Source organism: Tursiops truncatus, chromosome 4 (genome assembly GCF_011762595.2).
Source record: "Tursiops truncatus isolate mTurTru1 chromosome 4, mTurTru1.mat.Y, whole genome shotgun sequence".
NCBI classification, from domain to species: domain Eukaryota; kingdom Metazoa; phylum Chordata; class Mammalia; order Artiodactyla; family Delphinidae; genus Tursiops; species Tursiops truncatus.
Window position 1 is genome coordinate 138,349,867 of NC_047037.1, and position 20,298 is coordinate 138,370,164.

Here is a 20,298-nt window from a genome sequence, read left to right on the forward strand (position 1 = left end):
AAACAGTCAAAATGGGCTTGAGTTTGGCGCTTGTGAGCGGATTCTAAGGCCCTTCAGCCTGAAAAGAGGAGTGGAATTTGAGATGTCTATGGGAGGTCCATTTGGCATTTGGATTTGGAGATAGGCAAAAAGTGCGGCAAGACAGTATGGATTAGGGGATGATTTTGTGTATAACCGGGGGAGGTGGGGTGGATCAGGGAGACCATGTCAAGTAACAAGAGAGGGTCGGCAGCACACCTGAATTTTAGGGGCAAGATGAGTAGCAGAGACAACAAAGGAGAGTCAGAGTGAAAAATCAGAGTGATCAGAGGAGAAGCAGTTGAGCACAGCGTAGAAGCCAAGGACTGTGGCTGTTATGAGAAGAAACACCCAACATCTCCAGCAGGTCATGGAAGATGAAGCCTGCGTAGAGCTCATGTGCCTTGTGGCTCAGTCTTGACGTTATATCTTTTACAGTCTCACCTGATATATATGAAAATATCAGCCGTTTGATATCCAAAAGGCAAGTAGAATCTTTGCTGAAATCTTTCAAAGGACACCAAAGGCGATTCCATTCATAATGCCCAACAACATCTTAAATTCTCCCTGCTCTTTCCCTGTAATCTGCCACCTTCCAAGTTACCCGGTCCCCGTCCTGTAAATTCTCCAACATCTCTCCAATCCAGCCCTCACTAGCTCTTTCTTTCACCCCAGCCTCTTATCTTCCATGTTGATTCTGTTCTGTTCTACTAGTAACTCTCCGCCTTTTCCAGTATTTCTCAATTCTTCGCACATCTGTGACCCTAATTCTTTGCAAGGAACAAGCTGGTAAAGACAGCATTCTTGGCAGAAGTGTGGAGGAGGAACAGACTATCGGTATGCCTCCGTTAATCCTTTCCTGACCCAAAGCAGGCTATTGGTGACCTCTGGTAGAGTGCTTTCAGGTAAGCAATGGGGGTAGAGGCAGATAGCAGTGTGTTGAAAGTTAATTAATTGGGGGATAAGGCTGTACAAAGTGGTGAATACAGACTATTTATTCCAGAAGCTTGATTTGGAAGGGAAAGAAAATAAAAGACTGACCAGAAGATGTTAGGTTATTGAGATAAGGTCCTTTAAACATGTTTTTGGAGTGAATTTTTGTTTTGCAATCATACTTACAGCAGAGATTCATGTAGGCCGTGGCTGTTATCTTAAGAGGAAAAAACAATACCGTCTGCATTGCTCATTATTATTATTATTTTTAAAGGTTTTTTTTTTTTTTTTTTTTTGATGTGGACCATTTTTAAAGACTTTTAAGTCTTTTTTGTTACAATTTTGCTTCTGTTTTACGTTTTGGTGTTTTGGCCATGAGGCATGTGGGATCTTAGCTCCCCAACCAGGGATCAAACCCACACCCCCTGCATTGGAAGGCAAAGTCTTAACCACTGGCCCATCAGGGAAGTCCCACATTGCTCATTATTAATATGTATTGTCATTGGAACTGATGAAGAAGAAAGTCACAGTACCCCCAGGCCAGAAGCCTGGATCCCAGAACACGGACATTTACTACTAGAGAGGCTTAAACATTATGAGGACAGGGTGAGGTATGAATGTGGGTCCACCTTGAGGGGAAGGAATGAGCCGAGCGATGGGGCTTATTGACGCAGGGAAAAGTGCCTTTTGTTTTATGCTCATAGACTTTACCCAGATTACTTATTCAATAAATATTTGTGCATCGCCTACCATTTCGTTCCCATTGTTCTAGGCCTCGGGGTTCCTAGGGCTCCTGGGGCTGTAGCAGGGCAGATATAATATCCCATCATTCCTTTGCTAATTTTTTTCTTAACCCAAAGATTCCCAGAGGGAAGTGGCTATTGAATTCTTCTATTAAGAGGCTGAGGATTTAGGTCTGGGAACAGGGGAGTGGATATCATTATTTATCTAAATGGGGAGGTGGATGTAGACAGGTGGCTCCGTCCATCACAGGAGGACCATGAGGGTTTGCCGTGACTAGCTGTCTTACACCTTGGCCCTTTGGTAATAAGGGAATCCTAAAAAGTATGTGTGACTCAGCAGCACCTGTTGCGACTGTGGTGAGGTGATCCCAAGTTCAGAAATGTAGGGAAAGGTCAAGTTTAAATTAGTGAATGTTTATGTGCAATGGCATTCACTTTCTTTGCTTCTGCACTTCATAAAACTAGAAATACAAGAAGGTTAACAGAATATTGTCATGGAATACTGCCTGCACTAGGATCTGGGTAGGAATGTTTGTAACCAGCACAATATTTATACACATGTGGCAGTTGTGAAACTGGTTATTAGGGTGTCCTGTGGAAATCTGCTTTCTTAAGAAGACTACAAAAATGTTTGCCCAATCCTTCCTCCCAGTTGCTAATTCTCCTCAAACGTCTATGTTTTACTCTTCATGGCTGGTCTTTGTAAATGAAAGTTTGGGTTGAACAGTCTTGGGAGTTTGAGGGAAGTCTCTTGGCAACTGTGTAGGTCAGTGTTTGAATCAAAAAAGGGGTCTAAACCCTCCCCCATCAGTGAGTCTTTTGGCCGAGTGTCATGGCCTCACCATTTTGTCCGGACCCTGGGCACAGGGATCTGCTTCAGGCCAGGCCAAGTGATCTTGAACCCAACAGGCAGAAGTCACGAGGTTTTCTCTACTTCTACTAGAAAAACAAAGCTCCTTTCCTAGTCATATGTCCTCAGTAGAATCCGCCCACTTTCTTATAGACAATCAGCAAGTAATGACAGGCTGGAGGAAGCTATGTGATTACTATATAGGAAAAAATGACAGGCATAAGTAAGCATTCATCACATTGAGGTAGAAATCACCCACTTGTTACAAGAACATCCACTGTGAAATCAGATTGTTCTACCACACCTCCTGCGATGAAGTCAAGAGCCTGAAATAGCCCACAGTTCAAAGGACATTCCAGCAGAAGACATGATAATAATCGCAGTTACCGTGGGCAGCTCAAGAAGGGACCTGCCTATGTGGATGCGACTGTTGATGTTTGGCTTCAGCTTTTCACCTGTCTGCTTGTAGATTTCTGTGATTGTCTGCTGTCAGGATTGAGAGGGAGCTGTGAGTGATGAAATCCGTGGTGAGAAGTCATCCCACAATGAGAAGAAGTTGTGGGTTGAGGGTGATCTGCGTGTGTCGTGGAGGGCGCAGGTGCGAGTCAAGAGGCAGTTCCGCCAGAGGTGTATCTGCTCCTGAAAGAGTCACTCTGCTGTGTGACAGGTCACGTAGGTTTTTACATTTTGTGTCTGGACAGCCATGGTTTATTACTGTGTGTGCATGATTTTCTGAACAAAGACTATCTTTCTCTCTCTCTGTTTTTAAACTGAAGTATAGTTGATTTACAATGTTGTGGTAATTTCTGCCGTATAGCCAAGTGATTCAGTTATACATATATATACTATTTTTCATCTTCTTTTCCATTACGGTTTATCACAAGATATTGAATATAGTTCCCTGTGCTGTACAGTAGGACCTTGTTGTTTATCCATTCTGTGTGTACGAGTTTGCATCTGCTAATCCCAAACTCCCAATCCTTCCCTCTCCCAGCCCCCTCCCCCTTGGCAATCACCAGTCTATTCTCTATGTCCCTGATATTGTTTCTGTTTCATAGGTTCATTTGTGTCATCTTTTAGATTCCACATATAAGTGATAGCATATGGTATTTGTCTTTCTCTTTCTGACTGCACTTAGTGTGATATCTCTAGTTGCATCCGTGTTGCTGCAGATGACTTTATTTCATTCTTTTTTATGGCTGAGTAATATTCCATTGTATATATGTACCACATCTTCTTTGTCCATTCATCTGTCATGGACATTTAGGATGTTTGGTTATTGTCTTGGCAATTGTAAATAGTGATGCAATGAACATAGGGGTGCGTGTATTGTTTTGAATTGTAGTTTTGTCTGGATATATGCCTAGGAGTGGGATTGCTGGATCATATGGTAATTCTAGTTTTAGTTTTCTAAGGAACCTCTGTACTGTTTTCCACAGTGGCTGCACCAACTTACATTCCCACCAACAGTGTAGGAGGGTTCCCCTTTCTCCACACCCTCTCCAGCACTTGTTATTTGTAGACTTTTTAATGATGGTCATTCTGACCAGCATGAGGTGATACCTCATTGCAGTTTTGATTCACATTTCTCCAGTAATTAGCTATGTTGAGCATCTTTTATGTGCCTATTGGCCATCTGTATTTCTTCTTTGGAGAAATGTCTCTTTAGGTCTTCTGCCCATTTTTTGATCGCGTTGTTTGTTTTTTTGTTGTAGAGTTATGTGAGCTCTTTGTATATTTGAAATCAAGCCCTCGTCGGTCGCATCGTTTGCAAATATTTTCTGGCATTCTGTAGGTTGTCTTTTTGTTTTCTTTATGGTTTCATTTGCTGTGCAAAAGCTTGTAAGTTTGATTAGGTCCCATTTGTTTATTTTCATTTTTATTTCTATTGCCTTGGGAGACTGACCTAAGAAAACATTGGCATGATTTATGTCAGAGAATGTTTTGTCTATGTGCTCTTCTAGGAGTTTTACAGTGTCATGTCTTATGTTTAAGTCCTTAAGCCATTTTGAGTTTATTTTTGTGTATGGTGAGAGGGTGTGTTCTAACTTAATTGATTTACATGCTGCTGTTTAGCTTTCCTAACACTTGCTGAAGGGACTGTCTTTTTCCCATTGTATGTTCTTGCCTCCTTTGTGGAAGATTAATTGACTGTAGGTGTGTGGGTTTATTTCTGGGCTGTCTGTTCTGTTCCATTGATCTACATGTCTGTTTTTGTGCCAGTACCATGCTGATTTGATTACTGTAGCTTTGTAGTATTGTCTGAAGCCTGGGATGGTTATGCCTCCTGCTTTGTTCTTTTTCTTCAGGATTGCTTTGGCAATTCTGGGTCTTTTATGGTTCCATATGAATTTTAGAATTATTTGTTTTAGTTCTGTGAAAAAGGTCATGGTAATTTGATAGAGTTCACATTAAATCCATAGATTGCTTTGGGTAGAATGGGCATTTCAACAGTATTAATTCTTCCAATCCAAGAGCATGCGATATCTTTCCATTTCTTTGAATCATCTTCAACTTCCTTTATTAAAGTTTTATAGTTCTCAGAGTATAAATCTTTCACCTCCTTGGTGAGGTTTATTCCTAAGTATTTTATTTTGGGGGTTGCGATTTTAAAAGGTATTTTTTTTTACATTCCGTTTCTGATATTTCATTGTTGGTGTAAAGAAATGCAATGGATTTCTGTACATTAATCTTGTATCCTGCTACCTTGCTGAATTTGTTTATCAGTTCTAGCAGCTTTTGTGTGGAGTCTTCAGGGTTTTGAAAGAAGGCTGTCTCCCATCCTCTTAATCATCCTGTCTACCTCCTGGCACCAATAGGCAGATCTGTGCCCTGTGTGTGCCCTTCGTTCCCTGTCTTTCTTCTTGCACAGCTTTTTATTCCCCTTCCTGCTAAAGCAGCCTGACTTAGGTTTCTGAATGCTCCTAAAAACAGTCCAAACTTTGCCTCTAGTAACCCACCAGCCTCCTCAGTGTGAACAGCAGGGGGTGAAACTCTTGATATGGCTTCTTCCTCTTCCATTGAAATACGCCAGGTTCTATTTCTTCTGAGATATTATTGAAGTCCTATGCAATGTTCATAAAGCAAAAGTACTTAATGCACTGAAAAATTTTGTAAACAGTTTAATCCTCAGGAGACGCCATATAAACCAAGTGTTTGTTTTCATGTAAGAAACTGTTATCCAAGTTGCAAAGAAGCATAATTTGGCCTTTGGAGACTTGGGTGGCTTCTCTATTCATTCAGATCTTTCCTTTGGGTTTCTTTGAGTCAAATACGGTGAGTCAGCAGATGCTACAATGACAGAAAATATGGAAGATGGTCCCTGCTCTGTCCTTCTGGAGTATCAGCCAGTGAGAAAGGTGGGCAGCAGTCCAAAGTCTGCACAAAGAAATGATAAAATCCCATTCATGAAACTGATAAAATACCATGCAGTGGGTGGCGGAAGTAAAGGAGAGAACACCGCTGCTGGGGAATGGGCCCTGAAGGGTAACGCAGAGCAGAGTGGGGTGGGCGGGGGTGTGGCAGAGGCTTTGGAAACTCACACAAGGAAGGTCATTTGCACAGGAGGGAAGGATCTGAAAGGGAGCAAGCGTGGCCTGAGAGGAGAGGCAGGGAGAGGTCAACTGTAACAGAGAATGCAGGATGTGAGCTGTTTTATAAGGAGCTCGGTGGGTGAGTGGACGGTCATCTTAAAGATCCACTGAACTTATTTGTCAAGAATTGAAATTTCAAGCCATGAAGGGTTCAGCGCAGTCCAACCTGAATCCTGCCTACTGTTGCTATGGCCTCCTGTTGAGGGTGCTTCATGTAAGTCGAAATCTGGGCAGGCTGTATTTCCAGAATGATCACACTCCCTTGTTTCAGTGATTTTTCTTCCTTCTCTCCCCCGTGCCTGTGGTTTGCACGCTGAATCCCTATCACTCTCGACTTTCTTATTGAGACCCTATTCCAGCATTCTAGATTCTGTGACTCTCCCATTCAGGCCGCAGGAGTCCAGAATAATTGGGGAGAAGATGTTCTTTGAGAAAAATCTCTTGTATTTGTTTTCAGAGTGTTTTATATGGGGCTAAAGAATACTTTATTTCACCAGACTCAGGCAGCCAAAGAGTTTTTCCAAAAATTTCAGATTTTTCTAACCTGGTTATTGCACAGAAGAATAAGCAAGGATATGTTCTGCTGTATCCTTTTTCGGTATGTTATTAATTTGTTTTGTTTCATTTTTGGTCAGAAGAAGGGTCCTTATTCTTAGCTTATTGAAGTCATCAGAAGCTTATCGTCTTTAAAAACCCATTGTAGATCGGCTTTCTTAAATCTATGGACACATTTTTTGGTTCTTTTTAACACTGTGGATAAAACTGTTCAATAAAATGAAAATTGTTCATTGTTATTTGGGCTGTTCAGAAAAGAATGCTTCAGAGGCTTAACAGAAATAGGTTCAAAATACCTTGAGTTGGGCCCTTGGTTTCTTAAGGATTGGGAGCCGCAAGTAAAGGCATTATTATTATTATTATTATTTTTGAAATAAAGAAGTCTTCAGCAGTGGGTAGATTGCAGAGTGAGGGGACAGAGCCTGAATGGAGTATGGACCCCTGCAAACACACGTCTCTGTCTCACTGTCAGAATTCCAGTCACAAGGCCCGGTGGGGTGATCTTTTCCACAGTTGGGAGAGAAAAAGAGACAGAAGGTCCAGAAATGGAGCTTCCCAGTGGAAAGCACAACCGATAGCCTGGAAAAGAGCGATGCTTTCCTCTGGATAATAGTTCATATAATTGAGGGAAATCTAAGGAGACCCCCTGGGACCAGCAGTACCTTTCAGATAGTAAACGCTGCGAGATGGTCCCTGGTATGGACTGAATTGTGTCCCTGCCAAGTTCACATGTGTGTGATAGTGTTTGGAGCTGGGGCCTTTGGAAGGTAACTAGGTTTAGTTTTAGTGCATTCTCTTTGCCTCTCTCTCTCTCCTCTCTCTCTCTCATCCCTCCCTCTTTCCTCACTGTGCCACGTGAGGACACATGGAGACATCGGCCATCGCAAGCCAGGAAGAGAGCTCTCACTGGAACCCAGCCCTGCTGGCAGCCTGATCTCAGACTTCCAGCCACCAGAACTGTGAGAAAATAAATGTCCGTGGTTTAAGCCTCCTTTGACTATGGTGTTTTGGTACGGCAGCCTGACCTGCCTAAAATGCCAACCCCTAAAATGCCTTCCTAAAGCTAAACATTTATTGATTCTGAGACCAGGGATCGTTGGTATGAATCTCTGGGCTCTGTCTTCTCAGTCACTTGATGTGGTTGGAGCTGTCATGTTCAAAGTAAGTGGATGGGGAGAGAGGCCCCACTGGACCCCAGACTCAGCAGTCCGTAAAGCCTAGAGAAGCCGACCCCCTGATGTCCTCAGAAAAGCCAAACTCCTCACGTGCTTCTCAAGGCCGTGCTGGCCCCCAGCCTCACTTCCAAGCTTTCCCTTTGCATGTTGCCCTGTTTCTGGGACCCATGGGCCTCCCCAGAGCAGCAATCCTGAACACCCTCAGGTAGGACTTCTGTTCTCTCCTCTGTGCTGTCAAAGCAAAGCCAGAGCCGGACAGCAGATAAAGCAGGAAGCACACATTTTATTGCAGAACTATCGCGATAGGGGAAATGAGACCTCAGTACAGAGCTGGGCTCAGCTCGGAGTACGGCCCGGACAAGTGGGGAGTTATAGCCGAGGAGCAGGGTGTGGGATCCGTGGGTAGGAAATTACTGAGAGGAAGCATCAGGGGTCGGGGGGATTCTGGCTAAACTGAACTTGACAGGGTTCTTGCTGACGGTGGGCCCCAAGCCTGGGGGGATAAGGAATTTGACCAGATATTGAGGATGGGAGATTCTGGCTAAACCCGCTTAGCAGGATTCTTGCTGAAATTGGGTGACACAGAGATTACGTGGGAGTCCAAGGTTGAGGCCTCGTTGAGAAATGGATTCAGAAGAGCCTGACGAATTTGGTCAGGGAGAGGGTCTGTCAGGTCCGCAGACCTCCTCGTTGTGTCGTGTCGTTCTTAACTGCTCTGCTCATCCTGTGGGCTGTGAGCCCCTCAAAAGTTTGCCTTCTTCATCCTGGAACCCGGGGCCCCCGGACCCCTGCCGGGTACAGAGGAGGTGCTCGGAAGAGGTTTTCTGAGGCAGTGAAAGTGTCTGGGATGAGGGTGCAGGGCTCGCTCCCTCCCAACAGCAAGGGGCTACACTGAAAGCTCTTCCAATGGGAAGCATTCCTGTCCCAGCCGGTCAGCCTCAAAGGATGGGCACAGGATGCCCCCGAGGCCACGTCGGTGGGGACGCTTCACCAATATAATTTCCTACAGCCGCCGGCAGCATGAGAGCTGAATGGTAAATGGAATTTTTGTTCACGGTTCTTGGTTGAGCTCATGAGGTGATGTGAAAGGCACAGAAAGAAACCATTCGTGGTGGGGTTGGGACGTTCAAATTCCCTTCTCGCCAAAGAGGAGGCCCCCGGCGCCCTCTAGACACCTCTGTGTGCAGACTCCAGCCACTGGCTCGGCGATGACCCACAGTGTCAAAGGCAGCTGGGGTGCGCGGCCACAGCCCAAGGGTGCCTCCGGGGGAGGGGCAGCCTCCCCTGAGCTGCCGCAGGGAGCCAGAACAGATGGTCTCAAACAGTTTTTAAGTGGGAGAGGGGCTGAAGTAGAGTTGATGGTTTCTTTGGTTAAGCAGAAAAAATTTTAAAAATGGTCAGCCACCGTCACCATTCTTTTTCATAAAATGGAAAAATATGTTTTACTGAGAAAAGTGGTAAAAATGTGCGAAGTTTCCACTCCACTTCACCCCAGCCCTGACTCTCAGGCCCTCGAGGGAAGGTCAGATAAAAACAACTACCGTAACCTTCTTAGAGGGACCAGAAATGTGGAGATGACCTCACCCAGCGCCTCAGATGCCCACGGTGCCGTCTTTCGCCTCCTGGAATCACTGCCATCATTAGTTTTGAAGTGTGACCATCCCTCAGCTCAGGTGTGAGAGCCTCTGTCCACCAGTGGTGACGGAAGACCCTGAGCACCAGAATAGGACTAATAAAGTGGATCTGACACCTTGGATGGGACAAAAATTACATTCTTATTTTCATGAACCTTTCACTGAAATTTAGCACTTCCTTCCATCACGAATATGGCATGGTATTAGTTTCCTAGGGCGGTGGTAACAAAGAACCTCAAACCCAGGGCTTAGGACCAGAGGAGATGGGGTGGTGTGACCGCAGAGAGACAACAGGTACTTATCTTCTCACAGCTCTGGAGGCTGGAAGTTGGAGGTCAAGGTATGGGCAGAATTGGTTCCTTCTGAGGGCTGTGAGGGAGAGTCTGTCCCAGGCCTTGCCCCCAGCTTCTGCTGGTTGGCTGGCAATCCTTGACGTTCCTTGGCTTCTACAAGCATCACTCTAACCTCTGTCTTCATCTTCACATGGTGTTCTTCCTGTGTGCTTAACTGTGTGCAAATTTCCCCCTTTAATAAGGACCCCAGTCATAAGTGGACGAGGGCCCGCTCTAATAGACCTCATTGTAACTTGGTAAAGACTCTCCAAATCAGGTCACGTTCTGAGGCTCTGGGGATTAGGGCTCCAACAGAGGCGTTTTGCAGGGTGGGGGCCACAGGTCAGCCCCTAACAGGCACCGACCCGCTCAGCAGTGGAGCCCGCGACTTCGCCTCCGAAAGAGCTCATCGGCGTTTGCACAGCACAGTAGTAGCTGTGGACCCTTCCAAATACGGGCGGAGCTCATGCTGCCTTCAAAATGAAGATAGTTATTAGACATGCAGCTACAAATCATTAGCAGATACAATAATAAAGGGCATTCCAGCATAGAAGAGTTTTTTTCTTATAAAACTATTTTTAAAGAAATTGATGTATTTCGATGTTGTTAACATGATAGCCCAAAGAGAGCGTCCACCTGATGCCTGAAATCCAGCATACTGTTGCTCTGACCCACAACAGTAGTGCAGGTTATCCTCACCAGCATTTATACAGAGCAGGGAGTTCTAGTTTTTGCCAATTGATAGTGTTGTGTGTATGAGGAGATTCCACCCTACAGACAGCTGCGGGACTCCAAGGGGAGTCCAAGTCCCCTCCAAGCTGCGGAACTTCTTTCCCTCACAAACCGGGTACAAGCACATTCATTTCTCCAGGGTTTGAAGCTGTGTGTCTTCTTATGTCTCCATTTCTATAAGATAATCTGTAGTTTGAATTCATGCTGTATTTTCTTTCAGTGACTAAGTTTAAAAGGCTTGGGATTTGTTCAGCAGCGTAGAATATTACTTTGGTACACTTTTAAAAGTATTTTGATACATTTATTTCAACATCGTTGATTTCCTTTGTAATCCTGTATCATTTATTTTATGAACTGTGGTGAAAGGTTCCATGATATAAAATGTTTGTGGAGGGTTTGTGGCTCCTGCTGCCCTCGGGAAGAACTTACTTACACAGAGAACTGTAGGAGACCCAGTTCTGTTCCTCTCGCTGGCTGTCCAAGAGCCCACTGTCCTCTGAACACTGAGGACACTGTCCTCTGAACCCACCCGGCTGCGTTTTCTCTCCGGTGCCCTTGAACCCTCTGTGGATGTGGCCTGTGTTGCAAGCAGCCAGCCAGGAGGGAGGCTCTCAGGGCAAATCTGGACCACTCTTCCCACGCTTCTCCAGGCTGGGGTCATCCCGGGGGCAGGGCGCCCTCTGCTTGTGTGTGACAGAATCCCTCTGGCAAGGTGGACTTGAAGGGGCGAACTGAGGTGACACTATGGGGTGCCCCCCAACCTGCCAAAGGGCACACTTTGATTCGAAGTTGTCAGGAGGGTGAAAATTCCCCCTCTACCCCTCTTGAGTTCTTGTGGCTGGACTCATAATAAAACTGACACAAGACAGATGAACAGGAGAAAAAGAAACAAATTTTACCTTTTGTGTATGGAAGGAGATCTCATAGAAATGGGACTTGAGAAGTGGCTAAAAAGCAGGCAGCTTTTAAACCTTTGAGCCTATAAATTTGTGGGGAATTGACAAGATAAAGAAACTTAGGTTTGGGGTGCTCTGTTAGGGAAGAATATAAACGGAGTTTGGGCTGGGGTAATAAAGAAGTGACAAGATCTGTTTATATAGGTTTCTCAGCCCTGGATTCCCCATCTCTGGAGATAAAGGTGTTCTTCTACCTCTAGATGCAGGGGGTGCATCTTTCACATGGGAGATTTATTTTTTTGATTTCAGAGAGACGGAAAGGAGGGTCAGAGTGTCCCTCGTGCATCGGCTGTTTCTTAAGTAACCGTAATTCAAGATAACCCATACGCCACTGAGGCATATTTTGGAGCGACCTGCCCTGAGCCCCCAAAAAGTCATGACAGGAGTAATTATCACCAGGCAGGCATGATTCTCCCCAGTTGGAGACATAGACACAGGTGTGGAGTATTTAAATACCCTGGGTCAAATTGCAAACTGTTGTGATCCAGCCAGATGTGAACAAGATCTTTTGTTTCCAAATTCCCGGATCTTTCCATCCCAGCAGGCTGCCTGAAGTTAACAAAAGAGGACTTTTTTTTTTTTTTTAATCTGCTCTGCAGCATCTTAAGCTGATTTAAAATGGAAAACGGAGTGGGTACTGATTTGGCAATTAATGAAATACTGAAGCATCATCATAGCAACCTCATACTTGATTAAGGAGCCTGCCTTTCGTATCTGGCCAACTGGTGTGTTAAAGCAACCGTCAGTGCTTTAGAGTTTATAGAAAAAGCAAATCTCAGACTTTATTTCCTGGGGTTGTATTAATCCTATTTTTAATTTTCTGTATATTATGATGTTTTGACATTTAAAAAAAAACCTTTCTGGCTGGGGAGAAGAGCTGTCACTTCCTAGAGATCACAAAGTGCCCAGCCAGGAGCTAGTCTTTAACATGTAAATGAACCCATGTGGAGCCCCACTTCCTCTCCGTGGCCCTGGGGCCCCAGGAGAATAGTCCTGTGCCTTAGTCATCCCAGGGCCAGGCACCAGGCAACTAAGGGCACCCCTGTAGCCCAAGGCCCACCAAAATTATTCAAACTAGCCAATCCTAAAGTGTTCACCCTGTCCTGTCTCGAAGGGTCCTGGCCTTAGTCCCCATCATCTGTAGGGGTCTTCTGGCCATCACAGGACAGGTCACCATCCTCATGGAAAACGAGGGACCTAAAAGTGTCATGTTTCAAAGGCAGGTCTGGTTGTGGTCGCTTACTCAGCTGCTGTCCCCATCCCATCCTTAGATACCTGTGGCTCAATGCTTAGTCAAAAATAATAAAAGACAACCCTCAGAGTGGGAGAAAATATTTGCAAATGAAGCAACTGACAAAGGATTAATCTCCAAAATTTACAAGCAGCTCATGCAGCTCAATAACAAAAAACAAACAACCCAATCCAAAAATGGGCAGAAGACCTAAATAGACATTTCTCCAAAGAAGATATACAGACTGCCAACAAACACATGAAAGAATGCTCAACATCATTAATCATTAGAGAAATGCAAATCAAAACTACAATGAGATATCATCTCACACCAGTCAGAATGGCCATCATCAAAAAATCTAGAAACAATAAATGCTGGAGAGGGTGTGGAGAAAAGGGAACACTCTTGCACTGCTGGTGGGAATGTGAATTGGTACAGCCACTATGGAGAACAGTATGGAGGTTCCTTAAAAAACTACAAATAGAACTACCATATGACCCAGCAATCCCACTACTGGGCATGTACCCTGAGAAAACCATAATTCAAAAAGAGTCACGTACCACAATGTTCATTGCAGCTCTATTTACAATAGCCCGGAGATGGAAACAACCTAAGTGTCCATCATCGGATGAATGGATCAAGAAGATGTGGCACATATATACAATGGAATATTACTCAGCCATAAAAAGAAACGAAATTGAGCTATTTGTAATGAGGTGGATGGAGACGCAAGAGGGAAGAGATATGGGAACATATGTATATGTATAACTGATTCACTTTGTTATAAAGCAGAAACTAACACACCATTGTAAAGCAATTATACTCTAACAAAGATGTTAAAAAAAAAAAAAAAAAACCAAGCAAGGAGCACTTGATCCCACTCCCCTAAAGCCCCTGGGGAGGTTGCTTAGCTCAGCTTCGATCACAAATGTCCCACTCCACGTCCTCAGGCACTTGTAGGTGTGGCTGCCTACTGACCTGCTCAGTCTCTTCCTGAAACCAAATAATCACAAAATCAGGATGCTGCCCGCGGCTCTCCTGAGTGTAGACCACAGCTGCTCTGAGCTTGGTTGGGACACCTGGCCAAGGGAGGCCCTGTGCACAGCAGAGGCCATCAGGGCTTATCAGGAAAACATCCGAAAAGATAAAAGCAAACAAACAACAGTTGGGGATGGACAGGAGATACAAAAGAAAAAAAAAAAAGAAAAATTAAGCTGCTTAGAGATACCAGCCGACCAACCATTCTCAAAAATTTTGCTTAAGGAAAAAATAAAAGAGGAAAGGGTTTTCTCCAGGAGAGGTCCCTGCAGACACTGGGGTTTCCCTTCCTTCCTCATATTATTATTATTTTTTTTTGCGGTATGCGGGCCCCTCACCGCCGTGGCCTCTCCCGTCGTGGAGCACAGGCTCCGGATGCGCAGGCCCAGCGGCCATGGCTCACGGGCCCAGCCGCTCCGCGGCATATGGGATCCTCGCGGACCGGGGCACGAACCCGCGTCCCCTGCATCAGCAGGCGGACTCTCAACCACTGCGCCACCAGGGAAGCCCCCTTCCTCTTATTGACCTGAGAGAGAAACTGATGATGTGACTTTGGGTGGCTAAAGCCTCAAGCAAAAAACAAACAACTCTCACCCCAGTACAGCTTTAGGAGGCTACAAGACCAAGAGAAAAAAAAAGGGAAACTGAATTTTTTTTTCTTGAGCACATGGCAGGTCTAACCAACATTACTAGAGCCCTAGATTACCTAATGATTTCAAAACACACTCCTAGATACAGAGGGAGAAACTGGAGAGGGCATTAAATAAATTATGGATACATAGAATATTTTAATATAAATATATAACACGTTGTGTAACTGCTAAAACAAATATTTGATTAAAATATTTAATACTAATAAATATTGATATAAGCATTTTATTATTTTTACTATTAACTATTTAATTATTAATATAGTTCATGAAAATGATTATGATTATATAACTAAATTAAGACAAAGATTTCATATACATAGATACTAAAGAATATATAATTATATAACTAAATTAAAACCAAGTTCCATAATTTGATCCAGTTAAAAACCCAAAATTTGCATACTAAAAAAAATTGTGACAAAAAGTAAAAAAGGCGCCTATTGGCTTTTGTGCTTGTACCACAGAGTTTCTCAAATTATCTTTAACATTTGCTAAAATGCAGTAATTAACAAAACTTCATGGACTTAGTCAGTACTGGGCCTCAAATTATAGTTATATCTGAGGATCCCACTGAATTGAAACATTGTACCCCCATAATCTTAAAAAAGTAACTAAATATCAAATGGAGGAGAAATGGGTATACTCTGTTGTCTTGCCTAAATTACCCGTCATCACAGCACCCATTGCTTTGAAATATTCCAAATTGGACATAGATGGTCTGACACAATAAATAATGAATTAAAATAAAAGGACTTTTTTTTGACACTTACAAACTGGCTCAGTAAAATGGAATCCCATAAACACCCAGTTAAAATAGTTAACATGGCTCCATGTACGTTAATACGGGGCCTTATTAACTATATGAAATCTAACGAATAAAGTGTGATTATCCCCACTGTTTCTCCATTTGACAGCTCAATTTTCCTTGTTCTGGAATCTGGAAAAAATAAAGGGCGCCTCATGGTGGATTCCTACAATCTTTTTTTTTTTTTTTTTTCCATGAAACAAACCAAACCAGTATTTCTTTCAAGTTAACCAAAATACATTCCGTGTTAAAACACAATTTTTGTATAGATACAGTTGCATTTAAAAAACTCGTAACGGTTTTCTTACCAGTATTTTTGCGTTCATAATACAAAAGTGAAATAAAGCACTAAGGAGAGCGCTCTTAACTTTTTATTTTTAAATTTTTATTTATTTTTAAAATTAAAATTCAAAAATTTTATATTGGAGTATAGTTGATTTACAATGTTGTGATTTCTGGTGTACAGCAAAGTGATTCAGATACACGTATATGTATAACTTATATGTTATACACGTATATGTATAACTTATATGTATATGCATATACATACGTATATGTATAACTTATATGTATATATGTATATACACGTATATGTATAACTTATATGTATTCAGATTCTTTTCCCATATGGGGAATTCCTACAATCTTAATGCTGTGCTTCCATCAATTAGGGCCCAATATCCAATACCCAATATTATTAAAATTATTGATATTATTCAGTCCACAACTGGCTAGCATTTTGCTCTTATGGATATGGTGGACGTGTCTGTTCAGTGTCAATTTCAACAGCCTCTCAGCTGAGTTGCTCCACTTCCCAAGGGACATGTTTTCCATGTTTCCCATGGGGCACCCCAGCAGCTTTGCCATCCTGATCTTTTCAGACAAGACCTTCACTGCATCCACCTTTCTCTAGGACACAGTATGACATTACATTAATGATATCCTCCTCCAAGGACACTCATTTGACACCCTCATTAAGGACACACAAGTCTAACATCTTTTAGTCATTATCGGGTTCTGGTGGCATCATGTATTTCTCATTTACAAATTTTACTTCCCAATTAAAATCAACAGACACTTCCATTTGTACCCTCAAAAACTCCTTCACTATAGAAGCTTTGAAGTTCCATTTATCATCCTTTTCTTTTATGGTGTGTTTTGTATCCTGTTTTAAAAAAAAATCACCCAGTCCAAGATCAGAAAACTTTTCTTCCAGAAGCTTTATTGTTGTACCTTTCACCTTTAGATATTGCAATCCACCTGGATTTGACTTGTGTATGGTGTAAGGTAGGGGTCAGGTACTTCTTACCCATGTGGATATCAAATAGACCCAGGACTCTTTTTTTTTTTTTAACATCTTTATTGGAGTGTAATTGCTTTACAGTGTTGTGTTAGTTTCTGCCGTATAACAAAGTGAATCAGCTATATGTATACATATGTCCCCATATCCCCTCCCTCTTGCATCTCCCTCCCACCTTCCCTATCCCACCCATCTAGGTGGTCACAAAACACCGAGCTGATCTTCCCGTGCAATGCAGCTGCTTCCCACTAGCTATCTGTTTTACATTTGGTAGTGTATATATGTCCATGCCACTCTCTCACATCGTTCCAGCTTACCCTTCCCCCTCCCCATGTCCTCAAGTCCGTCCTCTACGTCTGCCTCTTTATTCCTGTCCTGCCCCTAGGTTCATGAGAACCATTTTTTCTTTTTCTTTTTTTGGATTCCATGTATACGTGTTAGCATACGGTATTTGTTTTTCTCTTTCTGACTTCTCTCTGTATGACAGACTCTAGGTCCATCCACCTCACTACAAATAACTCAATTTCATTTCTTTTTATGGCTGAGTAATATTCCATTGTATTCATGTGCCACATCTTCTTTATCCATTCGTCTGTCGATGGACACTCAGGTTGCTTCCATGTCCCGGATATTGTAAATAGTGATGCAATGAACATTGTGGTACATGTCTCTTTTTGATGGTTTCCTCATGGTGTATGCCCAGCAGTGGGATTGCTGGGTCGTATGGTAGTTCTATTTTTAGTTTTTTAAGGAACCTCCATACTGTTCTCCATAGTGGCTGTATCCATTTACATTCCTGCCAACAGGGCATGAAGATTCCCTTTTCTCCTCACCCTCTCCAGCATTTAGACCCAGGACCCTTTTTCTCTCCCGTTGTGGAGCACAGGCTCTGGACGCGCAGGCATAGCAGCCATGGCTCACGGGCCCAGCCACTCCATGGCATGTGGGATCTTCTTGGACCGGGGCACAAACCCATATCCCCCGCATCGGCAGGCGGACTCTCAACCACTGCGCCACCAGGGAAGCCTGGAGCCAGGACTCTTGATTGAAAGATCACTCTTTCCCCACGAAATTGTGTTGCATTTATCATATGTATGGGTTTCTTTCTGGGCTCTCTCTTCTGCTCCATTAACCTATTTTTCTATTGTAATGCCAGTTTTCTTACATAGTTAACTGCACATCAGCTTATGTGTATAGTAAAGGAAATTGCTGAACTTGGTTAAAAGATTAGATAGACACCCTCAGCTTTTGTATAAGATATCTAGTTGCCCAGGCTACCAGACAGCCTGGGGGAGTCATCTGGGTGCAAACAGAATTGCAGGACATGATTGTTCTGTGCCTCACTCCCCTCCATTTACTCATTGTCCTGTGAGAAACCTGTGATGGGGTGTGTACTCCTGATGTCTTCCTCCTCTTTTACTCCTCTCCCTTATGCTTCCAGAAGAATCTCTTTGCCCCCTCCACCATAAATGCTGCCCTGGAAGCATCACTGACAGGCTGTTCCCAAGACGCAGGGGTGGGATGGGGTGCACTCACCACATAACAGAACCAACAGGAGATGCTTGATAAGTTGAGGTTTATTTTAAGGAGCTGGGTCACATGGTTATGGAGGATGAGAAGCTCCAAGATCTGCAGTCAGCCTGCTGGACACCCAGGAGGGCCAAGAGTGTGGTTCTAGTCTAACAGCTCGAGCCTCAGGAAGAACTGATGTTTAGCTGGAGTCTGAAAGCAGGGAAAGCCGTGAAGTACCAGTCCAAGCAGTCAGGCAGGAGGAGTTCCCCTCACTTGGGGGAAGGTCAGCCCTTTTCTTCTCTTCAGGCCTTCAACTGATTGGGTGCAGCCCACCCGCACTAGGGAGGGCAATCTGCTTTATTCAGCCTCTTTATTCAAATTTTCATCTCATCCAAAAAACACCCTCACAGACACACCCAGCATAGTGTTTGACCAAATGTCTAGGCACCTCATGGCCTAGGCAAGTTGACGCACGGCCATTGCACTGCAAGAGCTGCGTTGTTCCCACTGCCTTGGAGGCTGACGCCCATGTCTCCTCCAGTGGGCAGGGGCTGGGCACCAGGTGGGAGCTGAGAGCTGCGGCCCAGCGTAGGTCTGGGGCAGTTGTAGGGAAACTTATTCCAGACTGCTTTACCCGAGTGCTGCCCACTGGTGTTTTCAAAGGAACCAGCCTAGAGTAGTCACCTGGGACATATGAAAACACAGATTCCTGGGCTCCAGACCTGCCTTATCTGAGTCTGTGTGGGATGACACCCTTTTGTAAAATAATTTATTGTATTGAAATATAGTTGATTTACAGTGTTGTGTTAATTTCTACTGTACAGCAACGTGATTCAGTTTACACATATATACGTTCTTTTTCATATTCTTTTCCATTATGGTGTATCACAGGATATTGAATCTAGTTCCCTGTGCTCTACAGTAGGACCTAGTTGTTTTTTCCAGTCTTTATATTATAACAGTTTGCATCTACTAATCCCAAACTCCCAATCCATCCTTCCTCTATACCCCCTTCCCTTTGGCAACCACAAGTCTGTTCTCTACGTCTGTGAGTCTGTTTCTGTTTTGTAGATAAGTTCATTTGTGTCATATTTTACAGTCCACATATAAGTGATATCATATGGTATTTGCCTCTCTCTTTCTGACTTATTTCACTTAGTATGATCATCTCTAGGTCCATCCATGTTGCTGCAAATGGCATTATTTCATTCTTTTTAAGGGATGGAACCTTTGAAATTGCATTTTTAAGCAGCCTCCTGGGAGATTCTTCCACCTACTGAGTTTGAGAGCCTCTGGGTTTCTCAGGCTGCATGTCGTCCATTCATTGTGCATTCCCTGCAATGCCATTCTGCTCTCCGGTGGCCCGTGGGTTGGCAGCAGTCTTCTCAGATGTGTGAGGATAGCTCTGGAGCAGATGTCCTGAAGGTGGATCCCAGCCCTCTGAACTGCCCACCACCCTCTGTGAGTCCCTGGCTCTGGAATTCCCACCTCTGCTGCCACCTGTCACATCGCACCTGCCCTTCAAGAACAAGCTCGAGTACCACATCCTTCACCTGGCCCATCCAATGGGCTGGGCACCTCACCAGTTCTCTCTCCCTTGAGGCCATGGGCCTCTTGGCTGTGTGCCTTGGCCCCGGACACTCTCTCTGGCCTCAGAGTGGACCATTGCTGTTCATTCCAGGTCCTTCCCTTCAGATCCAGGAGGTCTTCCCCACCAGCCCACTTGAACTTAACTTTCCAGACTGTCCCTTTGGCCTTCCAGGCCTTGGGGTGTGGACTTCCAATGCCTTTGTCTCCAGGCCCTGTAGCCTCTGGTCCTTCGATGGAAGGTTGGATTCCTGGTCCTGGTGACACACCATATGCTCGATCAGAGATGCAGATGTAAATGGGAGTGTGAGGTATAACTTCTGGAGAGTGTGTTTCCTTTTTTTTTTTTTTTTTAAATAAATTTACTTATTTTATTTATTTATTTTTGGCTGCGTTAGGTCCTCGTTACTGCATGTGGGCTTTCTCTAGTTGTGGCAAGTGGGGGCTACTCTTTGTTGCGGTGGGCAGGCTTCTTATTGCGGTGGCTTCTCTTGTTGTGGAGCACGGGCTCTAGAGTGCAGGCTCAGTAGTTGTGGTGCACCGGCTTAGTTGCTCTGCGGCATGTGGGATCTTCCCAGACCAGGGCTCAAACCCGTGTGCCCTGCATTGGCAGGCGGATTCTTAACCACTGCGCCACCAGGGAGGTCCCCA

General features: G+C 44.1%; 1 long non-coding RNA gene across 1 annotated transcript in view; it reads left to right on the forward strand.

Annotated features, from left to right (window-relative positions):
• The window catches only part of LOC141278624 (uncharacterized), a 77,729-nt gene that overhangs the window by 19,181 nt on the left and 38,250 nt on the right, over window positions 1-20,298 (forward strand). The gene's annotated exons all lie outside the window — the stretch shown is intronic.